Source organism: Oryx dammah, unplaced genomic scaffold (assembly GCF_014754425.2).
Source record: "Oryx dammah isolate SB20612 unplaced genomic scaffold, SCBI_Odam_1.1 HiC_scaffold_23, whole genome shotgun sequence".
Lineage (NCBI taxonomy): Eukaryota > Metazoa > Chordata > Mammalia > Artiodactyla > Bovidae > Oryx > Oryx dammah.
In genome coordinates this window covers 32,360,374-32,385,211 of record NW_024070207.1, presented here as the reverse complement: position 1 = coordinate 32,385,211, position 24,838 = coordinate 32,360,374, and the positions used below count along the sequence as shown (strand labels likewise).

The following is a 24,838-nucleotide window of genomic DNA, read 5'->3' as shown; positions in this document are numbered from 1 at the left end:
TTGGGATGCTTTGAGGATCACCTTCAATCTGAATCAACACAGATATCCCATCAGCTATAAGATTTTGTATAGCTCCATAGCACTTGCTGACTAAATTGGGGCTGGGGTTAGAGGGGGGATGCTGATAGCATTTCTCTTTTTATCTTCGTGGTTTTATAGTTGGTTCCAGTATTCTTGCCTTGGAAATCGCATAGACAGAGGAGGCTGGCAGGCTGCAGTCCATGGGGTTGTAAGAGTCAGACATGACTGAGCAACTGAACCAAAACCAAGGAAAACAAAAACTGAATGGCTCAAGTTGGTCGGATTTGATGTGGGATATTTGTGGAATCTGTTGTTTCTCAGTGACCACTGGAGGCAAAACTTGTGGAGTTTTTCAAAAACTGGAATTGAATAGCAGCATTTCACGTAGAATAGAGACGCAACTGAGGGGTAAAAATACTGCCCTGCTTCCTCTGGTGGCTTGAACTCCCCATTCCCTACCTCTGACCAGGTTGGAGCTTCCCATCAGGAAAATATAACCTCAATGCTGTCTAGGCTGATAGGACTAGGCACAGTCCTCTGGATCTTTGTTTCTCCTGACTGCAGGATTTAGTCTGAGGTCTATCCTACACACAGCCCTTCACACCTGTATGGGAAAGCACAATGCTCTATATTTAGTCTCCTTTCCAGAACTCTTTGGCTACAGCCCTTCTTATCAGGTGGCTCTAATACTTTGACCACCTGATGCAAAGAGCCAACTCATTGGAAAAGACCCTGATGCTGGAAAAGATTGAGGGCAAGGGAAGAAGGGGACAGCAGAGGGTGAGATGGTTGGATGGCATTATTGACTCAATGGATATGAGTTTGAGCAAACTCCTGGCGACAGTGAAGGACAGGGAAGCCTGGCGTGCTGCAGTGCATGGGGGCGCAAAGAGTCAGACACAACTGAGCAACTAAACAACAACAAAAGCCCTTGTGAGTCACCATGGCTGATGGGAAAGTGACAACAATAGAGTCACAGAAGAGATCAGGCTGCCCATGTGGACTAAGTACTAAAGAGCTCCTTCCAGCCCAGGAATGCTAGCATTTTCCCTGGGTCTGCCCAGTAGATGAGAACCCTGACTTGCTACTCAGTGTGTCAGAGCCATCAGCATAAATTTCTCAGCATGTTGTCAAGAGGCTTGTCCTGAGCCTAGGCTGAGTAAGTGAGTCTATCTCCAACTTCTGTCAGTTTATACCGTTGTCCCCTCCTAGCCCTACACTGTTCATTTCCCATCCATTACCTCCGTTGACACCTGGGCTTTCCCTCCTGAATCATCCATCTGTGCTAACCATCCGATGTGTGGTTCTTGGTAGATACATAATAAGGACCAGACTAGTATGTCTGAAGTTGTGATGTGATTACAAATCACCTGGGATCCTTGTTAAAATGCAGATTCTGATTCATTTAAGTCGAGTGTGGGACCCGAGACTCTGCATTTTTAACAAGCAGCCTTGGTAGTGCCCAGTGTTGCTATCCAAGGACCATACTTGAAGCAGCAAAGATGTCCGTGCAGCATCTTTAGGATCTTCTGTCATCGATATGCTGGGCCAGGAGTCACACTTTAGATAACAGGGACAGATACCATCTTCTGAATGAGCTACACGCACCTGTATGCTTGGAGGAGACTGTGTCCTCTCTTCTCAGCAATTAATGATAGCATCCTTTTATATTGAGGCTAAAACAATCCTTTAGTGTAACTAGAGCTGTGCAGAGGGTGTGGCAAATATGGATCTTGGCATAGACTATCTTTCTTGGGACCTGGGTTACTTGAATGAGCCTTCTGGGCACCTGCCCTGCTTCCTGAAATCAATCGTGCAGGCCAGACTCATTTGGGGTCCAGCCACTCCATTCATCGCATCCATTTCACAGTGTCTCTGGATGGCTGCTACTACATATCACTCATGCTGTGATCCGCATCAGTGGTTAAGACAACGGAAACAGCTACATCATCCAAGGCACAATCCATTTATTTCATGCTGGAAAAAACAATCTTCTATCCAAGTGGGGCCAGTTAAGTTCTGGGCAGTTGTCATAGCTCTAAGGTTATAGGAAATATGCCTTTTGCACTATCGAGCTCCCCAGTGGAGAGCAATGTACCCCCTTGAGGAGACCCCAGGTATCATTAGCACATCAATGCCATGCTGGACTTGCCTGGAAAATCCTATGGACGGAGGAGCCTGGTAGGCTGCAGTCCATGGGGTAGCTAAGAGTCGGATACGACTGAGCAACTTCACTTTCACTTTTCACTTTCATGCATTGGAGAAGGAAATGGCAACCCACTCCAGTGTTCTTGCCTGGAGAATCCCAGAGACAGGGGAGCCTGGTAGGCTGCCGTCTATGGGGTCGCACAGAGTCGGATACGACTGAAGCGACTTAGCAGCAGCAGCAGCCATGCTGAACAGAGCAAGTCCATTTCTCCTCGGAGGCTTGAGGTGGCTAACTCCTGGGGTTGTTAAAATACAACTTTGCTGGAGAAGTTCCCTGCCTTGTTTCTCCCTCTCCTAAAGAAATTCCCGAATCCTTTCCTCCTCAGCATTGTGCTGATTGTGTGCTTTGCTCAAAATAAACCTTAAAGAATATTTGCATTTGGTTTAGTGGATGCTCTGTTACGCCAATATTTGCTGAGCTAAACACTGCAGATGGAAAGGTTCCCCTAAGAAGATTCCAGAGCATTGTGATTATGTGGTTTTGATCCAAAATATAAACATGTCTGATGGCCTAAGGGGGTTGTCAAACAGTGTTTTGAAACACACTGGCAAGTTTAAGATGGTTTTAAAAGCAGGCCTACTTGAGGATCCAGAAAAGACCCACACCTACACTCCCTGGTAGTGGCATGGGCACGAGTCTAGCTGGACTGGCCCATTGCTGGCTCTGGTGGGGTCTTCAAGCCAAAGAAATGTTTATCATTAACTGTTTCTCTCTTGTCCACTGCCACTGCCCTCTTAAGCAAGTTACTTACATCTCTTGGAGAGTTTAGTAAATACTTTCATCTGCACAGTACCCTACAACTCCATGTTTCTTTTAAAATGATATAGAAGACCTAGCACAGAAGCCACTGGGATTAAATTTCCAGCCAAGAGGAACTCGCTCAGCCATTTTGATACATCTGTCACTGAGCACTTTGCCTAAATGAGCACAGAAGCTTTCTGTGCATGGTTGACTAGTCCCTTCACTAATCCAATCATTATGATGACTAGCTACATGGTTCCTAATTAGATTCATTTTATTCAAATACATTTTTAGCCAGTGCAGTTTCCCAACAGTTCATTACTAGAGTCAGCATCTGAACTCTTACTCTCCCTCTATAAACCTCCCAGATTGTAGTTTGCTGAAGCACTCCTAAATTCAGTCCTAGCCATGTTTGTTCATCCTTTGCAACTAGTTACAGCAGTGGGGTATATATCCTGGCTAAATGAAGTCAAGGCCATGGCTTCGATGGCTGTTTGGGCCAATTAGCTTCCTTCTAGTCCACAGGGCGAGACTCTTCCCTCCATCTTGGCCAGCCAACATTCTTAATAATCTCTACCTTTGGTGTCAAAGGAGAGTAGCTCTAATAGTGGGGCTGACTTTATTTTCATCTCTTTATGTTACTCTCATAGCTGTAGCCAAAGGGTCAATTTTCAAGTGAAACACAAATTAGGGACCATGAGGGTATGTGAGCAGAAATGTTTAGAAAGAAGTTTTCTGTATCTGTCCCTCTTTCGTCTTATCTTCCTTTTCTCTAAGTCTCAGCCTCCATTTGCCTATTATCAGGATAGAATACTCTTGATCCATCCTCCAAACTATCTGACAATACCTATTTCTATAATCCTAAAGTGTTAGAAAGTGTTAGTCACTCAGTTGTGTCTGTAACTGTTTGCAATCGCATGAACTATAGCCTGCCAGGCTCCTCTGTCCATGGAATTCTCCAGGCAAGAATACTGGAGTGGGTAGCCTTTCCCTTCTTCAGGGGATCTTCCCAACCCAGGAATCGAACCCAGGTCTCCTGCATTGTAGGCAGATTCTTTACCATCTGAGCCACAAGGGTCCCCTCAAAATAGAATATTGAAGAAACTGAGTCTCAGAATGGGAAAGAAACAACCACATTCTCACCCAATTGAATAAGCCTCTCAAGACTTTCTTAGAAGATAAATCCTAGATTTCAAGAAAGTTGAAACATTTATAATACCTCCTCTGACTTTATCCTATGGGCCAAGAAAAACTTTTGAGGGTTTCTGAGAGTGAGCATGATTATGACATAATCAAAAGGGAGAAGGTTAAAGTGAGCAGTTTGGATGTAAGGGGAAGGATGGTTGCAGTTAGCCCGAGTAAATACCAAATAACTTTAAAATAACTGGTAGTAATGGGAATGTAAAGGGGAAGACACAGAAAGAATGAACTAATTTGACTTTATGTTTGCCCAGGGCAATGGAAGAGTCAAAGATAATGCTCAGATTTGATAACTAGAAAATAAGACAGAAATAGGGAAGTCAGGAAAAGCAGAAACAGCTGCTTTGGAGGCAGGGGGCACAAGAAATGATAAAACCCACCCAGCCTAGTAACATCAGCTCAGCTCCCAAAGTGGTGATTAACTGATGAGAGATATGCCATTATCCAGAGTACTCTGCCTGTGTTTCTGTTGAGCATTCACTTACATTTTGATTGTCCAGTATGCATCCTTGTGGGCCTGAAAGATACTGGGGTGTCCTCAGGTAGTTAGTTGTACAAAAGTGTGTCCTAGAGTCTTCCTTGTCATGGAGAAACACTTAGAAAAAGGTATGATTTCGTCTTTCCTGAGCAACTGCACATAGAGTAATTTCAGCCACTGATGAGGAAAAAGAAGAGTATGAGCTTGGAAGCCAAACCTGAGTATAGGTACCAGCTCCAAAATTTACTAATTATCTGCTTTTATTCATAAACATGTACCTCTGTGAGACTCAATTTCCTAATCTGTTAACTGGGAATAACTACCTCTGCTTAGGGTTGTTGGGAGGATTAAATATAATAATGTGTATAAATACTTAGCACTGTGCCCAGCCCAAAGTAGGCATTCAATGAATGTTAGCTCATACTCCTGTCCCAAACTTGGCAGCAAAAGTAAAGGGGCCTTAATTTAAAATCTGAGAAATGGGAGTACAAAATTTATACATAACAGTACCTCCAAAAAATATATATTATTCCAACGATGATTTAAAGGCATCATACCATCATCTCTGAGAGATAGTGGTCACCTCCTGTACCCTAAGTTTCTCAAGCCAATAGAGAATGGGTGTGAGAGCTTGGAACTTTCATTTCCTTCCATTTCAATCTGATGACCTGTTTGGTGAGATATGTTTTGAGCTAAGTTTTAATGAATGGTTAAGGTAAAGGGTGTATGGGATTGGGAAGGAGGGATTTCTAGGTGTCTAGAACAGCCAGAGTTCATCACTGAAAACTGAAGTTGCTGGAGAAGGCCATGCTCTGATGAGGATGAGCTAAGCCAGGGGTTTGAAGCATGTGTCCATTACAGTGGGCCCCAGCAGAAAATGGGAATCCCAGCCAAATTTGAGGGAGAAGATGTGCTCTAACACTCAAACTTTCTTGTGGAATCTTGGCTTCTCCATGCAAAAGTGTTCAACAAAGGAGCAGAGCCTTTAAAAAGGTCATAGAAGTCTTGCAGGCAAATCCGCAAGGGCTATTCATAATGATTTTCTTGTTGGATTTTAGCTTTTACTCAATACCAAAATGACTCTTTGTCAAGAAAATGCAACAGAAACATCATTTTACCTTAATACTGAAAGTTAAAACATGAAAGGGGTTATGGTTATGTTCAAGTTGGGATCTACCCCTGGGTAAACCATTTTCTCTCTCTGGACTTCAGCTTCTCTTTCATACAATGCAGAGACTGGGACCATCGCTAAATTCTGGCTCTCATGTTTGAGCATTCTAAGAGACATCAGAGAATTCTGGAAACCTAAAGCCACCTAACTTCTCTGCAGCTTAGGCAAGATTCAGTCACTCTTCCTGGAGCCCAAGTCCTGCAACCTCCTACATACTTCTAAATGTACCCTCAGATCCCCACTGGAAAAGCTCAGTTGAAAGAAAACAATCAAAATGAGTTGATCTTGGTGATATCTTTATATGTGTGCCTCTTTTTTTAATATGGGAGGGCACATGAAAATGCTTATTTACCTTGTAAGTTTTGCACATCCCACTTTGAGTGTTTCCCAAACAGTTTTTAGACTACAGTATTAAGTCAAAGGAAACGTTTTTTCCTCAAGTGAAAAGCATGTTCTCCATTGTCCTTCAGGACTGTATATATTCATTCTTTTGTATTGTCTAGGCAATATCTTGCCCTTAATATTACCTTTGACAGCCTTCCACTTGTATAAGGATCAAGAAGTCTCAGCACTCCAGCAGGCAGAATTAGCTACAGTCCTTTGCAATCAGACAACCATTTTGCTTTTTTGCATTTCTTTTTCTTGGGGATGGTCTTGATTCCTGTCTCCTGTACAATGCCACGAACCTCCGTCCATAGTTCATCAGGCACTCTGTCTGTCAGATCTAGTCTCTTAAATCTATTTCTCACTTCCACTGTATAGTCATAAGGGATTTGATTTAGGTCATACCTGAATGGTCTAGTGGTTTTCCCTACTTTCTTCAATTTCAGAATTTGGTCATAAGAAGTCCATGATCTGAGCCACAGTCAGCTCCCGGTCTTGATTTTGCTGACTGTATAGAGCTTCTCCATCTTTGGTGGCAAAGAATATAATCAGTCTGATTTTGGTGTTGACCATCTGGTGATGTCCATGTGTAGAGTCTTCTCTTGTGTTGTCAGAAGAGGGTGTTTGCTATGACCAGTGTGTTCTCTTGGCAGAACTCTATTAGCCTTTGCCCTGCTTCATTCTGTACTCCAAGGCCAAATTTGCCTGTTACTCCAGGTGTTTCTTGACTTCCTACTTTTGCATTCCAGTCCCCTATAATGAAAAGGCTTACAAATAGCTGTGAAAAGAAGGGAAGCCAAAAGCAAAGGAGAAAAGGAAAGATATAAGCATCTGAATGCAGAGTTCCAAAGAATAGCCAGAAGAGATAAGAAAGCCTTCCTCAGCGATCAATGCAAAGAAATAGAGGAAAACAATAGAATGTGAAAGACTAGAGATCCCTTCAAGAAAATTAGAAATACCAAGGGAACATTTTATGCAAAGGTGGGCTCAATAAAGGATGGAAACTGTAGGGACCTAACAGAAGCAGAAGATATTAAGAAGAGGTGGCAAGAATACATGGAAGAACTGTACAAAAAAGATCTTCATGACCAAGATAATCACAATGGTGTGATCACTAACCTAGAGCCAGACATCCTGGAATGTGAAGTCAAGTGGGCCTTAGGAAGCATCACTACAAACAAAGCTCGTGGAGGTGATGGAATTCCAGTTGAGCTATTTCAAATCCTGAAAGATGATGCTATGAAAGTGCTGCACTCAATATGCCAGCAAATCTGGAAAATGCAGCAGTGGCCACAGGACTGGAAAAGGTCAGTTTTCATTCCAGTCTGAAAGAGGGGCAATGCCAAAGAATGCTCAAACTACCACACAATTGCATTCATCTCACATGCTATTAAAGTAATGCTTAAATTTCTAAAAGCCAGGCTTCAGCAATATGTGAACCATGAACTTCCAGATACTCAAGTTGGTTTTAGAAAAGGCAGAGGAACCAGAGATCAAATTACCAACATCCGCTGGATCATCAAAAAAGCAAGAGAGTTCCAGAAAAGTATCTATTTCTGCTTTATTGACTATGCCAAAGCCTTTGACTGTGTGGATCACAATCAACTGTGGAAAATTCTGAAAGACCTGGGAATACCAGACCACTTGACCTGCCTCTTGAGAAACCTGTATGCAGGACAGGAAGCAACAGTTAGAACTGGACATGGAACAACAGACTGGTTCCAAATAGGAAAAGGAGTAGGTCAAGGCTGTATATTGTCACCCTGCTTATTTAACTTCTATGCAGAGTACATCATGAGAAACGCTGGGCTGGAAGAAGCACAAGCTGGAATCAAGATTGCCAGGAGAAATATCAATAACCTCAGATATACAGATGACACCACCCTTATGGCAGAAAATGAAGAGGAACTAAAGAGCCTCTTGATGAAAGTGAAAGAGGAGAGTGAAAAAGTTGGCTTAAAGCTCAACATTCAGAAAACAAAGACCATGGCATCTGGTCCCATCGCTTCATGGCAAATAGATGGGGAAACAGTGGAAACAGTGGCAGACTTTATTTTTCTGGGCTTCAAAATCACTGTGGATGGTGATTGCAGCCATGAAATTAAAAGATGCTTACTCCTTGGAAGGAAAGTTATGACCAACCTAGATAGCATATTCAAAAGCAGAGACATTACTTTGCCAACAAAGGTCTGTCTAGTCAAGGCTATGGTTTTTCCAGTGGTCATGTATGGATGTGAGAGTTGGACTGTGAAGAAAGCTGAGGGCCAAAGAATTGGTGCTTTTGAACTGTGGTGTTGGAGAAGACTCTTGAGAGTCCCTTGGACTGCAAGAAGATTCAACCAGTCCATCCTAAAGGAGATCAGTCCTGGGTCTTCACTGGAAGGACTGATGTTGAAGCTGAAACTCCAATACTTTGGCCACCTGATGCAAAGAGCTTACTCATTGGAAAAGACCCTGATGCTGGGAAAGATTGAGGGCAGGAGGAGAAGGGGACGACAAAGGGTGAGATGGTTGGATGGCATCACCGACTCAATAGACATGGTTTTGGGTGGACTCTGGGAGTTGGTGATGGACAAGGAGGCCTGGCATGCTGCGGTTCATGGGGTTGCAGAGTCAGACATGACTAGAGACTGAACTGAACTGACATGAACTTTGCAATCAGATCCAGACCCCTTTTGTCTTTTTTTATTTTTACTTTTTATTTTATATTGCAGTATAGGTAATTAACTTTGTTGCATTATTTTCAGGTGTACAGCAAAGTGATTCAGTTGTACATATACAAGTATCTACCCTTTTTCAAATTATTTTCCCATTTGGACTGTTGCATAACATTGAGCAGAGTTTCCTGTGCTATAGAGCAAGTCCGTGTTGGTTATCCATTTAAAATATAGCAGTGTGTACATGTCCATACCACACTCCCAATCTATCTAATTCCCCCTTTCATTCTTGACCCCAATGTTCCACTTCCTTTCCTTCTCTCTGCTAGCCATCATCCATACCTCCCCCTCCCCAACGGTGAAAGGTTTGGTTTGGCCTTGCTTTCTCAAACTTGAGAATACTGAAGAATTAGGAAGTCACTTTCCTAATAGGAAGCCTTTTGCTTAATAGAAAGCAAGCACATATTTTCTGAACTCAAGTTCCAGCTGGGTCAATTCATTTCACAGGCCACAAATGTAAATTATTATGTACAAAGGGAAGCCCAGGATGTGAAAGCTCAGTGCAAAATATGCCCACTTCTGGGAACTGACTCAAAGCTCTCCCCTGCTGGAGGAGGGGTAGCAAGGTGAAGGGCCATCTTCATAATTGTGGTCACTTGGTGCTACTTGAAATAAATCAGACCTGGGAAGAAGGTAAAGTGTGGCTGACTGGTAGCATTTCTTCCCCAACCTATAAACGGAGCCCCTTTTTAGAAGGTTGCTGTGCTCACCACTATACCACCAATGCTGCATGGCAGGGGACATTTTTAACCAAATGCATAAAGCCTTCTCCTACAGCCACAGAACCAGAGCTGGCAAGTGCATTCTTTGGTTGAGATCTACAGTCAGTTCTCTCCTGCAGATGTCCATAAAGTACCTGCTAATACTCAAACTGCTCACCACTTGTTTGGCTGCCAGATTCCGTCATGTGATCAGTGCTGGAAATCATGGATTTCAAGGGGATTAAAAGCCAAGTGAGGAAATGTTATATAAGAAACCCTATTAATGGGCATGATCAATCATCCCATGACATCTATTAAGTGTGCAGCAGTCCACAGAGAAACTTTGAGATGACTTGTACCCTCTGTGAGTTTGCATTGCAGGCAGCCTATCCCAGGGCAATTATTTACCTATCAAATAGAAACATGAAGGATTTGTGCACAAGCACTGTAGCAGCCCCTTTCATCCACACTCAGTTGTTTTTATTCTTAAAAAAATTTTTTTGAAGTATTATTGATTTACAATGGTATGTTAATTTCTACAGTACAGTAAAGTGATTCAGCTCTACATATATTCTTTTTTGGGCTCCCCTGATAGCTCAGCTGATAAAGAATCTGCCTGCAATGCAGGAGACCCTGGTTCAATTCCTGGATCAGGAAGTTCCCCTGGAGAAGGGAAAGATTACCCACTCCAGTATTCTTTGGCTTCCCTAGTAGCTAAGACAGTAAAGAATCCACCTCCAATGTGGGAGACCTGGGTCCAATCCCTGGGTCAGGAAGATCCCCTGAAGAAGAGAAAAGCTACCCACTCTAGTATTCTTGCCTGGAGAATCCCATGGACAGAGAAGCCTGGAGGGCTACAGTCCATGGGATCGCAGAGTCAGACACAACTGAGCACAATATTCTTTTTCATATTCTTTTCCATCTTGGTTTAATCACAGGATATTGAATATAGTTCCCTGTGCTACAGAGTCGGAGAAGGCAATGGCACCCCACTCCAGCACTCTTGCCTGGAAAATCCCATGGATGGAGGAGCCTGGTGGGCTGCAGTCCATGGGGTCGCTAAGAGTCGGACACGACTGAGTGACTTCACTTTCACTTTTCACTTTCATGCATTGGAGAAGGAAATGGCAACCCACTCCAGTGTTCTTGCCTGGAGAATCCCAGGGACTGGGGAGCCTGGTGGGCTGCCGTCTATGGGTCGCACAGAGTCGGACACGACTGAAGCAACTTAGCAGCAGCAGCAGCAGTGCTACAGAGTAAGACCTTGTTGTTTATTTATTCTTTACTATTTTTCATATCAGACCTTGTGTGGTTGAGAATCAGAAGGCTTGCCTATTGTACTTTTCCCAGACCTTAAGCAAATCTACTCCAGATGGTCTTCTAAATTTCCTTTCAGCTGACAGTGCAAAACAGGTTTACTTTAACTCAGTGAAACTGACATAACTATTTGGGCATACTTTCTCAGTTTATGGTGTGGAGAATGGGGCCGCATAATTCACCAGCAGGAATAGAAAGTTCATAATGAAGAACTGGATAAAAAAGAAAAATGGAAAACGCAGGATTATATGCATTGCTAGCTTCAGGGCCAACGTTAAACTTGACAAGTTGTTGGAAATGGCCTCCTCTGTGGGATATTTGGGTAACAGGAATACCTCAAACAATACTCTCCCACCAAATTGATGTCTACAATTTCTTCTATAACGGTTGCCCTTTTGCGTTAGGGTTTTGATCTTACTTCAAAACATAACTTCTTGGGACCTCCCTGGTGGTCCAGAGCCTAAGACTCCAAGCTCCCAATGCAGGGGACCTGCGTTTGATCCCTGGTAACCTGCCTCTTCAGAAATCTGTATGCAGGTCAGGAAGCAGCAGTTAGAACTGGACATGGAACAGACTGGTACCAAATAGGAAAAGGAGTCCGTCAAGGCTGTATATTGTCACCCTGCTTATTTAACTTCTATGCAGAGTACATCATGAGAAATGCTGGACTGGAAGAAACACAAGCTGGAATCAAGATTGCTGGGAGAAATATCAATAACCAGATATGCAGATGACACCACCCTTATGGCAGAAAGTGAAGAAGAACTAAAAAGCCTCTTGATGAAAGTGAAAGAGGAGAGTGAAAAAGTTGGCTTAAAGCTCAACATTCAGAAAACGAAGATCATGGCATCCGGTCCCATCATTTCATGGGAAATAGATGGGGACACAGTGGAAACAGTGTCAGACTTTATTTGGGGGGGCTCCAAAATCACTGCAGATGGTGACTGCAGCCATGAAATTAAAAGATGCTTACTCCTTGGAAGAAAAGTTATGACCAACCTAGATAGTATATTCAAAAGCAGAGACATTACTTTGCCAACTAAGGTCCGTCTAGTCAAGGCTATGGTTTTTCCTGTGGTCATGTATGGATGTGAGAGTTGGACTGTGAAGAAGGCTGAGCACCGAAGAATTGATGCTTTTGAACTGTGGTGTTGGAGAAGACTCTTGAGAGTCCCTTGGACTGCAAGGAGATCCAACCAGTCCATTCTGAAGGAGATCAACCCTGGGATTTCTTTGGAAGGAATGAGGTTAAAGCTGAAGCTCCAGTACTTTGGCCACCTCATGCGAAGAGTTGACTCGTTGGAAAAGACTCTGATGCTGGGAGGGATTAGGGGCAGGAGGAGAAGGGGATGACAGAGGATGAGATGGCTGGATGGCATCACGGACTCGATGGACGTGAGTCTGAGTGAACTCCGGGAGATGGTGATAGACAGGGAGGCCTGGCGTGCTGCGATTCATGGGGTCACAAAGAGTCGGACATGACTGAGCGACTGAACTGAACTGAAGGGAGCTAGATCCCACATGCCACAATTAAGAGTTTGCATGCCACAACTAAAAAGATTCTGCATGCCACAATGAACCAAAGATCCTGTGTGCTATAACTAAGATCCAGCAGAGCCAAATAGATAAATATTTTAAAAATAAAACATAGCTTCTTCATGGAGGGGCTCACAATTGAAGCTTTAATCACTCATGAACAGTCTAGTCTGAGAAAAGGATTGAATTTAGAATGCAGGAGGAACTGTATTGGGGGAGAGGAAAAGGACACAGAAGTGGGACACCAGGGGCGCCTTCAGTTTACTGCCTCTACCAGTTAGCTAAGGTCCTGTCCTAATAAGGCAGCTGAAAGGAGAGAAGATGTGCTGAGGGTCAGTGCATAATGAAAGGGGAACTCAAGCAAACACAATTATGAGGAATGAAGACCTCAGGGAAATCTTCATTTGCCTTGGGTAAATTGGGCTGGGTGTCGGTGAACATTTGTTTCTTATCCCGTTCTATAAAACCCACAGACTGACATCCACATGCAAACACAGAGGGGTCCTTGATCTTCCCATCTCAAACTCCTTGCACACAGAAGAATTTGTGCTCTAGCATCTCATATTTAGACAATCACTATCTACATTTTTGTGGAGATCAAATATGATTAAATCAGGTTAAAGCAAAAACAAAATAACAAAATGTGGGCTCAAATGCACTATGGGATGCATGCTGCTGCTGCTGAGTCACTTCAGTTGTGTCTGACTCTGTGTGACCCCATAGACGGCAGCCCACCAGGCTGCTCCTGCCATGGGATTTTCCAGGCAAGAACACTGGAGTGGGTTGCCATTGCCTTCTGCAATGCATGAAAGTGAAAAGTGCAAGTAGAGTCGCTCAGTCGTGTCCGACTCTTAGCGACCCCATGGACTGCAGCCCACCAGGCTGCTCCTTCCATGGGATTTTCCAGGCAAGAGTGCTGGAGTGGGGTGCCATTGCCTTCGTACATATAGCTAATTCACTTTGCTGTACATTAGAAACTAACACAACACTGGAAAGCAACTATACTCCAATAAAAATTAATTTTTTAAAAAGAATTTTATTTGGAAGGGAATCAGAGTTCTTTTTTTATGCACTAAACACTGGACCCAGACCTTCTATTCTTGATTTAATAAAGAAGAGCTTTGCTTGAGAATCAGCCCTCATTTCAAATCTAAAGGCATTTTTGATTACCTGATTTGCTTTGAAAAATAAGGGAAAGGCCTCTATCAATTTGTTCTTTATCTCTGTGATGTGTTTTTAGTGAAAAGATTTTGCCTATTTTTGTCAAATGTATTACTTTGCTTTATGCTATTGTAAGTTTTAATGTTTACACTTATATTAACATTGTCTGTTGGTAGTACATAGAAATGCATTTAGATTTTTTTAATTAAAAAAAAACATGCTATGGGCATCTTTCCATGAATTCTTTTTAAAGAAAAGTACCGTTCGTATTGATAATAGGAATAGTAACATCCTGAAGTACTGGATTTGAGTTCAGACTTTTGAATATCAAGTTTCTTAGATACAGCAAAACATAACATGAAATAACTGAATTGGGTTCATCATCTCTCTTTCCTCTGCCTCTTTTTCTGTTCTTCACTTGTATCTCAGCAATCATCTTCAGATTCCATATGTAGCTTCTCCCACTCACTCACTTTGCCACCATATACAAGAGAAAGTTGTCTGAAATTCCATGGAGACCAAAGAAGTTGTAAGAAATGGAGAGAATGGTTTGCATAATGCTTGGGTTCCAAGCCCAGGTGAGCACTCGAATAAGAGCAGGAGAATAAATTTTCATTTGTCTCCTATTATCTCACGTAATTTTTGGATGAATAAGAATATTAATTTCACAAAATGTCAAATTTTGTTAATTAGAATATATCACAGACAGTATTAAATGTCAAACAAGCTGTATTAAAATATCTGTAACACATATTACAGACACAATGTCATTAATGTATAAAAGTCCTTATGAATCAATAAGAAAAACTAATATCACAATAGAAATCTGAACAAAGCAAATAGATAGGAAATTCTCAAGATAAAGCATAAACATGGACACAAAAAGTGAAAAGTCACTAACTTTGCTAACAATAAATGAAACGCTAGCAGAAAAGAACTTTCTTATATTCCCCTATCAAATGGGCAAATATATTATTCAATGCTAGGCAGCGGGCAGAGAGATAAGTACTCTCATATTCTGCTGATGGGAAAAGAAAATGATATGACCTTTCTGGAGGGCAAATTGGCAATATGTATCTAAAGCATTGAACATGTTCACAAATGTTTGGCCTGACATCCCTTCCTCTAGACGTTTCTCCTATGGAAATATTAATAATTAAGGATGCTATATGAGTGTTTTCATCACAGCATTATTCACAATAGGTAGAGATTAGAAATAGCTGAAGTCTTCATGTTGGGGAATGGTTAAATAAATTACAGTATGTCTAATGGATAGAATATTGTATAGCCATCAAAGTTATGATTTGAAACATTTAATAACATAAGAAAATATCCATGATATGTTAAATTTTTTAAAAGATAGGACATAAATTGTTCAATCCATTTTACTAAAATAAAAATTCTACAGAATATTTATATTTAAACGAATGGAAAGAAATACACCAATGCTACAGTGGCTATCTCTGAGCTGTAGAGTCACCCATACTTTTATTTTTTTCATCTTTGTGTCTTCTCGAATGTCCAAATTAAGCATGTGTTAATTTTGTACTTAGAAAAACACAGATGCTACCTCAGAAGAAAAAAGACAATTGTAAAGTGCTTTGAGTCCATTAGAGTCTACTTCCCACACAACGACACAATGTTCCCAGCTTCCTCATCTACCACAAGAAAAAGCAATTTACAACCCTTCCCTCAGCCTCTGTGCCTTTGTCTGCTTAATTCTGGATTTTTAAGCAGATAAAGGCACAGAGGCTGAAGGAAAGGTTGTAAATATATACATATATGAGAAGGCAATGGCAACCCACTCCAGTACTCTTGCCTGGAAAATCCCATGGACGGAGGAGCCTGGAAGGCTGCAGTCCATGGGGTTGCACAGAGTCGGACACGACTGAAGTGACTTAGCAGCATATATATGTATATATATACATATATATATATATGTATATATATATATATATATAGGCTTCTGGGGTGGCTCAGTGGTAAAGAATCCACCTGCAATGCAGGAGACATGGGTTCAATCCCTTGGTCGGGAAGATCCCCTGGAGAAGAAAATGGCAACCCACTCCAGTATTCTTGCGTGGGAAATCCCATGGACAGAGGAGTCTGGAGGGCTATAGTCCATAGGGTCTCAAAAGAATCAGACATGACTTAGCAACTAAAATGATGATGATTAGCCCTTCTTGGATCATGCTTTTCTTAACAAGAATTTTATTGCCAGTCATGGAAGACACCTAAGAAAAGAGTCCTGTTTCCATAAACCTCATTTGTATTGGTTAGCCATTACAACAGGTCAGTTGTTCTCAACTCTGGTTGTACATGAGAAGTACTCAAGAAGTTTAAAATAAAACAAAGCTGGAAATCACTTCCAGTGATTCTGATTTAATTCGTCCAGAGTAAAGCTTGGACATCAATATTTTAAAGTTTCCAAGGTGATTATAGGGGCTTCCTTGGTGGCTCAGACAGTAAAAAAAAAAATCTACCTGCAATGCAAGAGGCCAGGGTTCAATCCCTGGGTCGGGAAGGTTCCCTGGAGAAGGAAATAGCAACCCACTGCAGTACTCTTGCTTGGAGAATTCCATGGACAGAAGAGCCTGGTGGGCTACAGTCCAGGGGGTCACAAAGAGTCAGACAAGACTGAGCAACTCACACTTTCACTTTCAAGGTGATGATAAGGCACAACCAGAGTTGAGAAACCCAGAGGTAAGTGAAGACACAGACAAATAAAGTAATGCTTTCTTAAGCTGAATTCAGTTGAGCAAGATAGGCAGGATTGAAACTGATCCTCAGAGGATCTTTTTACACTACTGGTCTCTGAGATACCCACAAGGTACCAGCTGTTTATTTGTTAAATGCCATAGCCTAAAGATCACAGCTCCCACATCACCAGTTTCCACATTCATTATCTGCATGACCCCAGGAAATGGGCAGATCCCAAAATAATGCTCAACATCCTCTTTTCCTTTGCTTCCAAACTCACCTGTGTTAAGACCACTGCTAAAAGGCACCTATGTTAGTTGGAAGGGAAACACATTACTCCATTAGCCATTTTTATGCTGTCACCTAGAAAAGGACAGAATGCTGAGAGACAGGGACATAGGACAAAGGTGTTTTGACATGGGGAAGGGGGAAAGAAAAGGCCAGGAGTGGTGGTGATAGGTCCAGTTTGGCTACTGGATAAACAGAGAACATCAGGATCTTGTGTGATGTCAAGAAGATGGAAGGGCTTTGTCCACTTTATAACATTGCCAAGGGCATCCATAAATAAGACCTATCAAATAGGCTTGGCAGCATAACGTACTTGAAAGAGCACTAAATTGGAAATGAAGGCTTCTAGGGCCAGGACTAGGGTGAGGCAAGTGAGAATACATTTGGACAACTCTAAGAAAGTGGCTTTTTAGGGGGTGGGGGAAGTGAGGAGATGTTGGTCAGTTATGCAAGGTGAATAAGTTTTGGAGATCTAAGGTACGTGGTGGTGTACCTTAACTACAGTTAACAATACTTCTGGTGACTACAGTAAGCAAGACTGTATTGTACACTTGGCATTTGCTGAGGGTAAATATTTAAGTGATCTCACCACACACACAAAAGAACTAAAATGGTAACTAAGTCAGATGACAGATGTATTCATTAGCTTGATCGTGCTGATCACTTCACATTGTAAACGTATATCAAAATATCAAGCTTTATACCTTAAATATATATACTTTCTATGTGTCAATTATACCTCAAGACAATTGGAAAAAAAAAAAAGACAAACCAAAAACAAAAAGCCTTGTGCCCTAGCTGCTTCTCTGGCTTCACTCTACTACCGGCCCCACTGATTTAGGTTCTAGTCTTTCTTCTGACTTTATACTAGCTATGTGATCTTGGGCAAGTCACTTCTTCTCTCTAAACACCACCCCTGCAAACCAGAGCAGCTCCACTTCTATCTGTCTTATAGGTTAGGCTTCTATAACATTTTCATTTGGAAAAAGAGTTCCAGAGCTTTAAATTTTTTCTATGACTTCTCTAAATCATCTGTAAGAGTCCTTCTAGCTTGTAATGTGTGATTCTATGACTGGAAAATGCAAACCACAAGAATTTTCATGGGCCATTTTGAGTCTTTCTTTTTCAACCTGAAAAGGCAGTTTCCAGCACAATCCAATGGGACAAGTACTGAATTACCCTCTGGGAAAGATCAATTTTCCTCTCTAGATCCCTGGTGGCTCAGATGGTAAATAATCTGCCTGCCATGCAGGAGAGCTGGGTTCAATCCCTGGGTCAGGAAAATCCCCTGGAGAAGGGAATGGCAACCCACTCCAGTATTCTTGCCTGGAGAATTCCATGGACAGAGGAGCCTGGCAAGCTACAGTCCATGGGATCACAAGAGTCAGACACAACTGAGCAACTAACACACAGAACATTTCTAGGGGTCAGCAGTCCCTTTGGGAGCATTATGGGAAATTCCCTGAAAATCCTCACCAGGCACAGAATGCTAAAAATGTCAGCACTTGTGTGGAGCCCATTTGTCAATATTAGAGCCCCCCCCACCCCATCATCTGGGGACTGCTAGACACCATGTCAGAAGTACAGATGGTGTGGCTTGGAAAGACCGGAGACAGGTTCATGAGCAACAACAGGTGTTGCCAGCCCATGCTGAAATACGTAAAGCAGAAGCGAGAAAATTCTCCCCAGCTCTATTTCCTTGGGTGTCTTCATTACCAGCATCCATATGTCAGTCTCTTATTTTTTATTCTTTTGTGTTTTCAGATCAAATACTAAATTTGTTCAGCATAGAGTAGCTTTTCATTTTGTACATTGAACAAAATCCCGCCCTTCATTCCCCTTGTGAAAATGATTTTGACAAGTGTAGATTTGAGATTTTTTTTTTTTGTATCTGCTGTCATTCCTGTCACGAGGTCAACCTAACAGTCACAGATTGAATTCCCTAGGAGCAGATTCTGAGATGGAAATTTCCATGCAAAATTTTACTGCAGAGTACTCTCATTAAAAACACTTGTGGGAACCAACAAAGACATACTGTATAGCACAGGGAACTCTACTCATTATTCTGTGATAACCTGTATGAGAAAAGAATCTAAAAAAGAATATATATATATATATATATATATATATGTATAAATATATATATATTCACTGAATCACTTTGCTGTACACCTGACACTAATACAACATTGTAAATCAACTATACTCCAATAAAATCAAAAATTTAAAAAAAAAAACACTCATGGGAGGAAAAGAAGGAAGCAGCTTTGAGCAGAAGAAGATAGGCTGTACAATCATAACAAGGCCTCAACCCATCCTTCACGTAGCTCTGAAGTTGGGATGGCCCATTAGAGTTACCCTATTTGGAATGAAAATATCTACTGCTTTATTGACTACACCAAAGCCTTTGATTGTGTGGATCACAACAAACTGTGGAAAATTCTTAGATGGGAATACCAGACCACCTTACCTGCCTCCTGAGAAACCTGTATGCAGGTCAAGAAGCAACAGTTAGAACTGGACACGGAATAATGCACTGATTCAAAATTGGGAAAGGAGTTCATCAAGGCTGTATATTGTCACCCTGCTTATTTAACTTATATGAAGAGTACATCATGCAAAATTCTGGGTTAGATGAGGCTCAAGCTGGAATCAAGATTGCTGGGAGAAATATCAATAGCCTCATATACGCCACCCTAATGGCAAAAAGCAAAGAGGAACTAAAGAGCCTCTTGATGAAAGTGAAAGAGGAGAGTGAAAAAGCTGGTTTAAAGCTCAACATTCAAAAGACTAAGATCATGGCATCTGGTCCCATCACTTCATGGCAAATAGGGGAAAAAGTGGAAGCAGTGACAGATTTTACTTTCTTAGGCTCCAAAATCACTGTGGATGGTGACTGCAGACATGAAATTAAAAGGCCCTTGCTCCATGGAAGGAAAGCTATGACAAACCCAGATAGTCTATCCAAAAGCAGAGACATCATTTGTCAACAAAGTCCATCTAGTCAAAGCTATGGTTTTTTCTAGTAGTCAGGTATGGTTGTGAGAATTGGACCATAAAGAAGGCTGAGTGCCAAAGAATTGATGCTTTTGAACTGTCAGGTTGGAAAAGACCCTTGAGAGTCCCTTGGACTGTAAGAAGATCCAAACTGTCAATCCTAAAGGAAATCAGCCCTAATTATTCATTGGAAGGACTGATGCTGAAGCTGAAGCTCCAATACTTTGGTCACCTGATTTGAAGAGCTGACTCATTGGAAAACACCCTGATGCTGGGAAAGATTGAGGGCAAAAACCAATGGAGGCAGCAGAGGATGAGATGGTTGGATGGCATCACCGACTCGATGGACATGAGTTTGAACAAGCTCTGGGAGATAGTGGAGGACAGAGGAGTCTGGAGTGCTGCAGTTAATGGGGTCGCAAAAATCAGACACAACTTAGCGACTGAACAACAACAATTTGGAGTGAAAGGGTTATGCCTGGATTCCCCATAACAACCAGTCACTGGATGCAGGTTTCCCTGGGAAGGAAGTATTACTTTAAGCTAGGCAACTCTCTTCAGGAAATGACTTTCCCAGAGTCTGAAGGAGTAAGTCCTTTGGCTGAAGGGGGATCTGGATGGTAGAGCCTTTACCAAGACGACTTCTTTGTTTAGCAAGAGTAGCCCAACAACTGCTCCAGCAGGATTGGATTGGTCGTAGCTGTGGCCCAATTCATCCACAATCACTTTGGCATTCCGCTATTGTCATGTTCCTGTGTTATCTTGAAAGTGTGAAAGTGTTAGCCGCTCCCTTGTGCCCAACTCTTTGTAACCCCATGGACTGCAACCTGCCAGGCCCCTCTGTCCATCGAATTCTCCAGGCAAGAAAAGAATACTGGAGTGAGTTGCCATTTCCTTCTCCAGGGGATCTTTTCGACCCAGGGATCAAACCTGGGTCTCCTACACTACACTGCAGGCAGATTCTTTACTGACTATGCTACCAGGGAAGCGTGTGTTATCTTGATTGAATGCAAATGGCAAGCAGTCTATCATTCAGCCAGTTACCCATGTGGTAGCTCTCATTCTTTAAACCAAAGAAGAAACGGAAGCTGGACAGCAGCAGCGGTTTGGAATCAGGATGAGAAAATTTCCTGCTCAAATAAAAGTAGCTTTCAGTATTTCGAAGTTGAGCACATTAAAGCTCACACACAGTGGAGAACAATTCTGAAGCTGCTAAAACAGCAGACTTATTTTTACAAAGCCAAGGCTTTTGTTATATGTACCTCACCTCCTACAAGCACTGACACCTGCTTCTGCCCTGCCTCCAGAGTCAAACTTTTTTCTTTTTTTCCTCCCTCAAACTCACATTTACTGTCTTTGGTCAGCTGTAACAGGAAACAGTCAAACTATAACAAATTAGGTATGAAAACAAATGAAAGTGCCTTTTTTTGGTGGATTGCTCACTGACATGTACTACACTGAGGTGACCATTCCCTCCAGAGTTGTTGAGTACACAGCCACACATGCTCGCAGACACAAAGAGACTCTGCATGGTGAGAAGATACTACAGAGTTAAGCCACAGTTCTAACTTGCTCAGAAATGTGAGCGAGGCTCATAGCCCAGAAGGCCCAAGTTCATTGAGAAATCAGTATGCTTTTTCTATTTAATTTTTGAATAGGTGATGCATCCACATGGTTCAGAGAACAAAAGTAAAAAAAGATCTATAAAATCAGTGTTTATTAAGTGCCTTTGCATTTGTGGCAGCAGGCAGCGTATAGAGCAGCACTCATTTGTCATCCATGTCTTCCAGGAACGTATGCTCTGAGCAGACAGCATGGGTTGTATTTTTTTAATCTTTATTGTTTTCATACTTATAGAAAATAATACCTGCTTCTTGTTAAAAAGTCAAACATTACATAAATAAATGACAGTGCAAGTAGAAGTTCTTGGTAATTCTACACCTCCGAGATAATTACTACCAATTCCTTCAATTTTTTTTCTATACACTTCAGATTTCTTTTTACAGAAATGGAACTACACTACAAATGCTATTTTGCAGCTTTTTCCTATGGAATAGTATATTGCAGTCATTTTTCTTTTTTTTATATAGAGACTGAGCTATCTCTTTAACAGTAGCATAGTATTCCATGTTTATGTACTATGCTTTATTTATCCAGTTCTATTTTGAATTTTTAAATGCCTATTGTACAGTTCTTCAAATTGGTTTATCCACGGCTTGTAACTGATTTACCTTGATTTAAATCTAAACATCTCAGGAGAATGTATGAGTACTCAGTAACAGAAGCTTCATGGAGAAAGAGAGTCAGCCACAAAGGTCTACAGGTAGGAAGAGATGCCAGGAAAAGGGACAGACAGGTGCAACTGCCTTGAGTAGGTAACAATGAGAGCACTGCATAAGTGGATAAGACCATCTTTCAGATTTGAGCAACTGTGAAAATAGGGGAGAAATGAGGACTTGGATAGGGTGAATTTTTTAAAAGGGAGATAAAAGCAGGTTGGAATGGAATGAGTCTTGATGCACGGATGGAGAGTTGTTATATAGCAAAGGTTTTATAAAGAGAATTGACATCAGTTCAGTTCAGTTCAGTCGCTCAGTCATGTCCAACTCTTTGGGACCCCATGAATTGCAGCACACCAGGCCTCCCTGTCCATCACCAACTCCTGGAGTTCACTCAGACTCACATCCATCGAGTCAGTGATGCCATCCAGCCATCTCATCCTCTGTCATCCCCTTCTCCTCCTGCCCCTAATCCCTCCCAGCATCAAAGTCTTTTCCAATGAGTCAACTCTTCTCATGAGGTGGCCAAAGTACTGGAGTTTCAGCTTTAGCATCATTCCTTCCAAAGAAATCCCAGGGCTGATCTCCTTCAGAATGGACTGGTTGGATCTCCTTGCAGTCCAAGGGACTCTCAAGAGTCTTCTCCAACACCACAGTTCAAAAGCATCAATTCTTTGGCGCTCAGCCTTCTTCACAGTCCAACTCTCACATCCATACATGACTACTGGAAAAACCATAGCCTTGACTAGACGGACCTTAGTCGGCAAAGTAATGTCTCTGCTTTTGAATATGCTGTCTAGGTTGGTCATAACTTCTTTAGTTGAATTCAAGCTTGAAATTAATTTAAAAAATAATATGGCTATTTAGAAGTATCAGCAATGTGAGTGCTAAAATAACAGCCCATATCAAAGCAAGCAATAATCCACATTGGTCAAATCACATATGAATTATCAGGATCAATAAAATATTGACAAATGTCCATAGGAGAGAGACAGAACAGTGAGGGAACCTATCATGAAACTGTGGAAGGATTGGGGCATTTTTAGCCTGAAGAAAAGAAAGATAATGGGATATAGGTAGATTCTGTTTTTAAAATGTGAAGGACTATCACATGGAAAGGGGGTTCAATTTGTCTCTTTGGTTCCAAAATAATAGAACAGGATGAGCAAGCAGAGATTACAAGAATGTAGGTTTTGACTCAACAGACAAAATACTTGTATTTTGCTAAAGGGTATATTTTTAAAGTTTAGTTTCAATATAGCAAGATGCCCTGTGTAATTTCATTACTAGTATTATTCAGCCAACACTTTCTTCATAAATAGTACAGAAGTAAAATTCAACCTTGTCCTTGCTGAATGTTCATAAATTCTTAATTAGTGGGATTCAAAATAATGAGGCTTCATTGCACATTTCTCAAGAAAGATTTTCCAACACTTTAATCTTTTCTTTCCTATGCTTATTTCTTAATCTCGTGTCTTGGCCCACCATGTGCCCTCAACTCCCACTAAAGCAGAGAGCACATCAAAAAGCCACACGAAAATGTAAATCTGAGCAATGAATACATGTGGTTAGTTTAAAAAGAGTAAGCATTAACATTTAAAGCAATAGTAATTTACTCCTATCTGTAATTTTGAGCTCCTGTGCTGAAATTGCTCATTTGGAAATTACCAAGTGCTGGGGTCTCATTTGTGATCTTCTTCCCCATATACCCAGCACACAAAAGAGTCATCATGACCGCCTGAGTCACTGCTACCATCTCCCCGAAGTGCGCTCTCCAAACGTCAATACCATTTTCTCTGGTGCAGTGAAGATGACCCCTGACAGTAACCTGCTTACACTACAGGGTGAACCTGAGGTGGCACAGAACCTGGAATGTGTTCCAAGAGCAGCACCACTGTCCTCCATTCTCTCCTCCTCCTGTAGCCAAATTGTTAGGTCACAGATTATTGGGGTCTTGCAAATCATCCCTATTACCCACTTCCATTAGTCATTACCTAAATATAAATGGAAAACAATTTAATGGAGCAAAAGGAGCTGCTTTTGACCATATCCCAATCAAATAATGTCTATGCCTGATGAAATTATACCCAGATTATGGATTCATGCAGAAGCAAAAATATGGATTCATGCAGAAGCAAAAATATAGACATGATACAATATTAAGAGATATGAATACTCTCACAGACCAATACATACGAAACCCTTGTGCTCTTCTGTGACTCATACAGACAGTTCTTTCCAGCTTCTCAAACCCTGATTCTAAAAAGTTTACCCAAAACTCAAGCATTAGATCTTTTCTCTTTCCCATGCAGCATAGATCCAGAAGGTTAGTAGTTAATTGTTGTCTGAAATAAATTAGCTTAAAAAAGAACTGAGAATCTTTGATCAATTGAATTGAGAAAGGGGAAGAACTCAGGAAGACTTAATATGATTGAATGCTTTTGTAATGCTGTGAACAAAGAAACAGTATGCTATCTTTGTTATAGACTGTTTTTGTCATGTTTTCTGAGAGTTATATTGCTTGGGAGACATAATTTACTTTGTTGGAGAGTCATATCCATGTAAGAATCAGCCATATTATAATGAGGTTCTATCTCTACTAAAGCTATTTCTAATTCTGAAGATCGTTGATGTGGAAGATGAAGGAAAGAACAGATTGTGGCCAGAAATAAGAAAGAAGCTACTGGCATTCATTCTATAGATATTTTGATAAGCCTGGCAATAAAAATAATTAGGTACTATAATTCAGCTGTGATTGCTCAAGTATAGACTTGATAAGCACTTAGCCTTGGCACCCCAAGTTGAACCTTCTTTCCTTTCAAACAGGATAGAGATATGCCAACTGTCCGAAAGGTTAGGACTGAGGTTATGAGTAAACCTGCTGTCCACAAGGGATAAGATTCAAGGGAACCCAATGTACTGTGACTAAAACCTCACT

General features: G+C 41.4%; 1 protein-coding gene across 4 annotated transcripts in view; it reads left to right on the top strand.

The window, feature by feature from the left end:
• The window catches only part of GRIA3 (glutamate ionotropic receptor AMPA type subunit 3), a 310,974-nt gene that overhangs the window by 131,827 nt on the left and 154,309 nt on the right, over window positions 1-24,838 (top strand). The gene's annotated exons all lie outside the window — the stretch shown is intronic.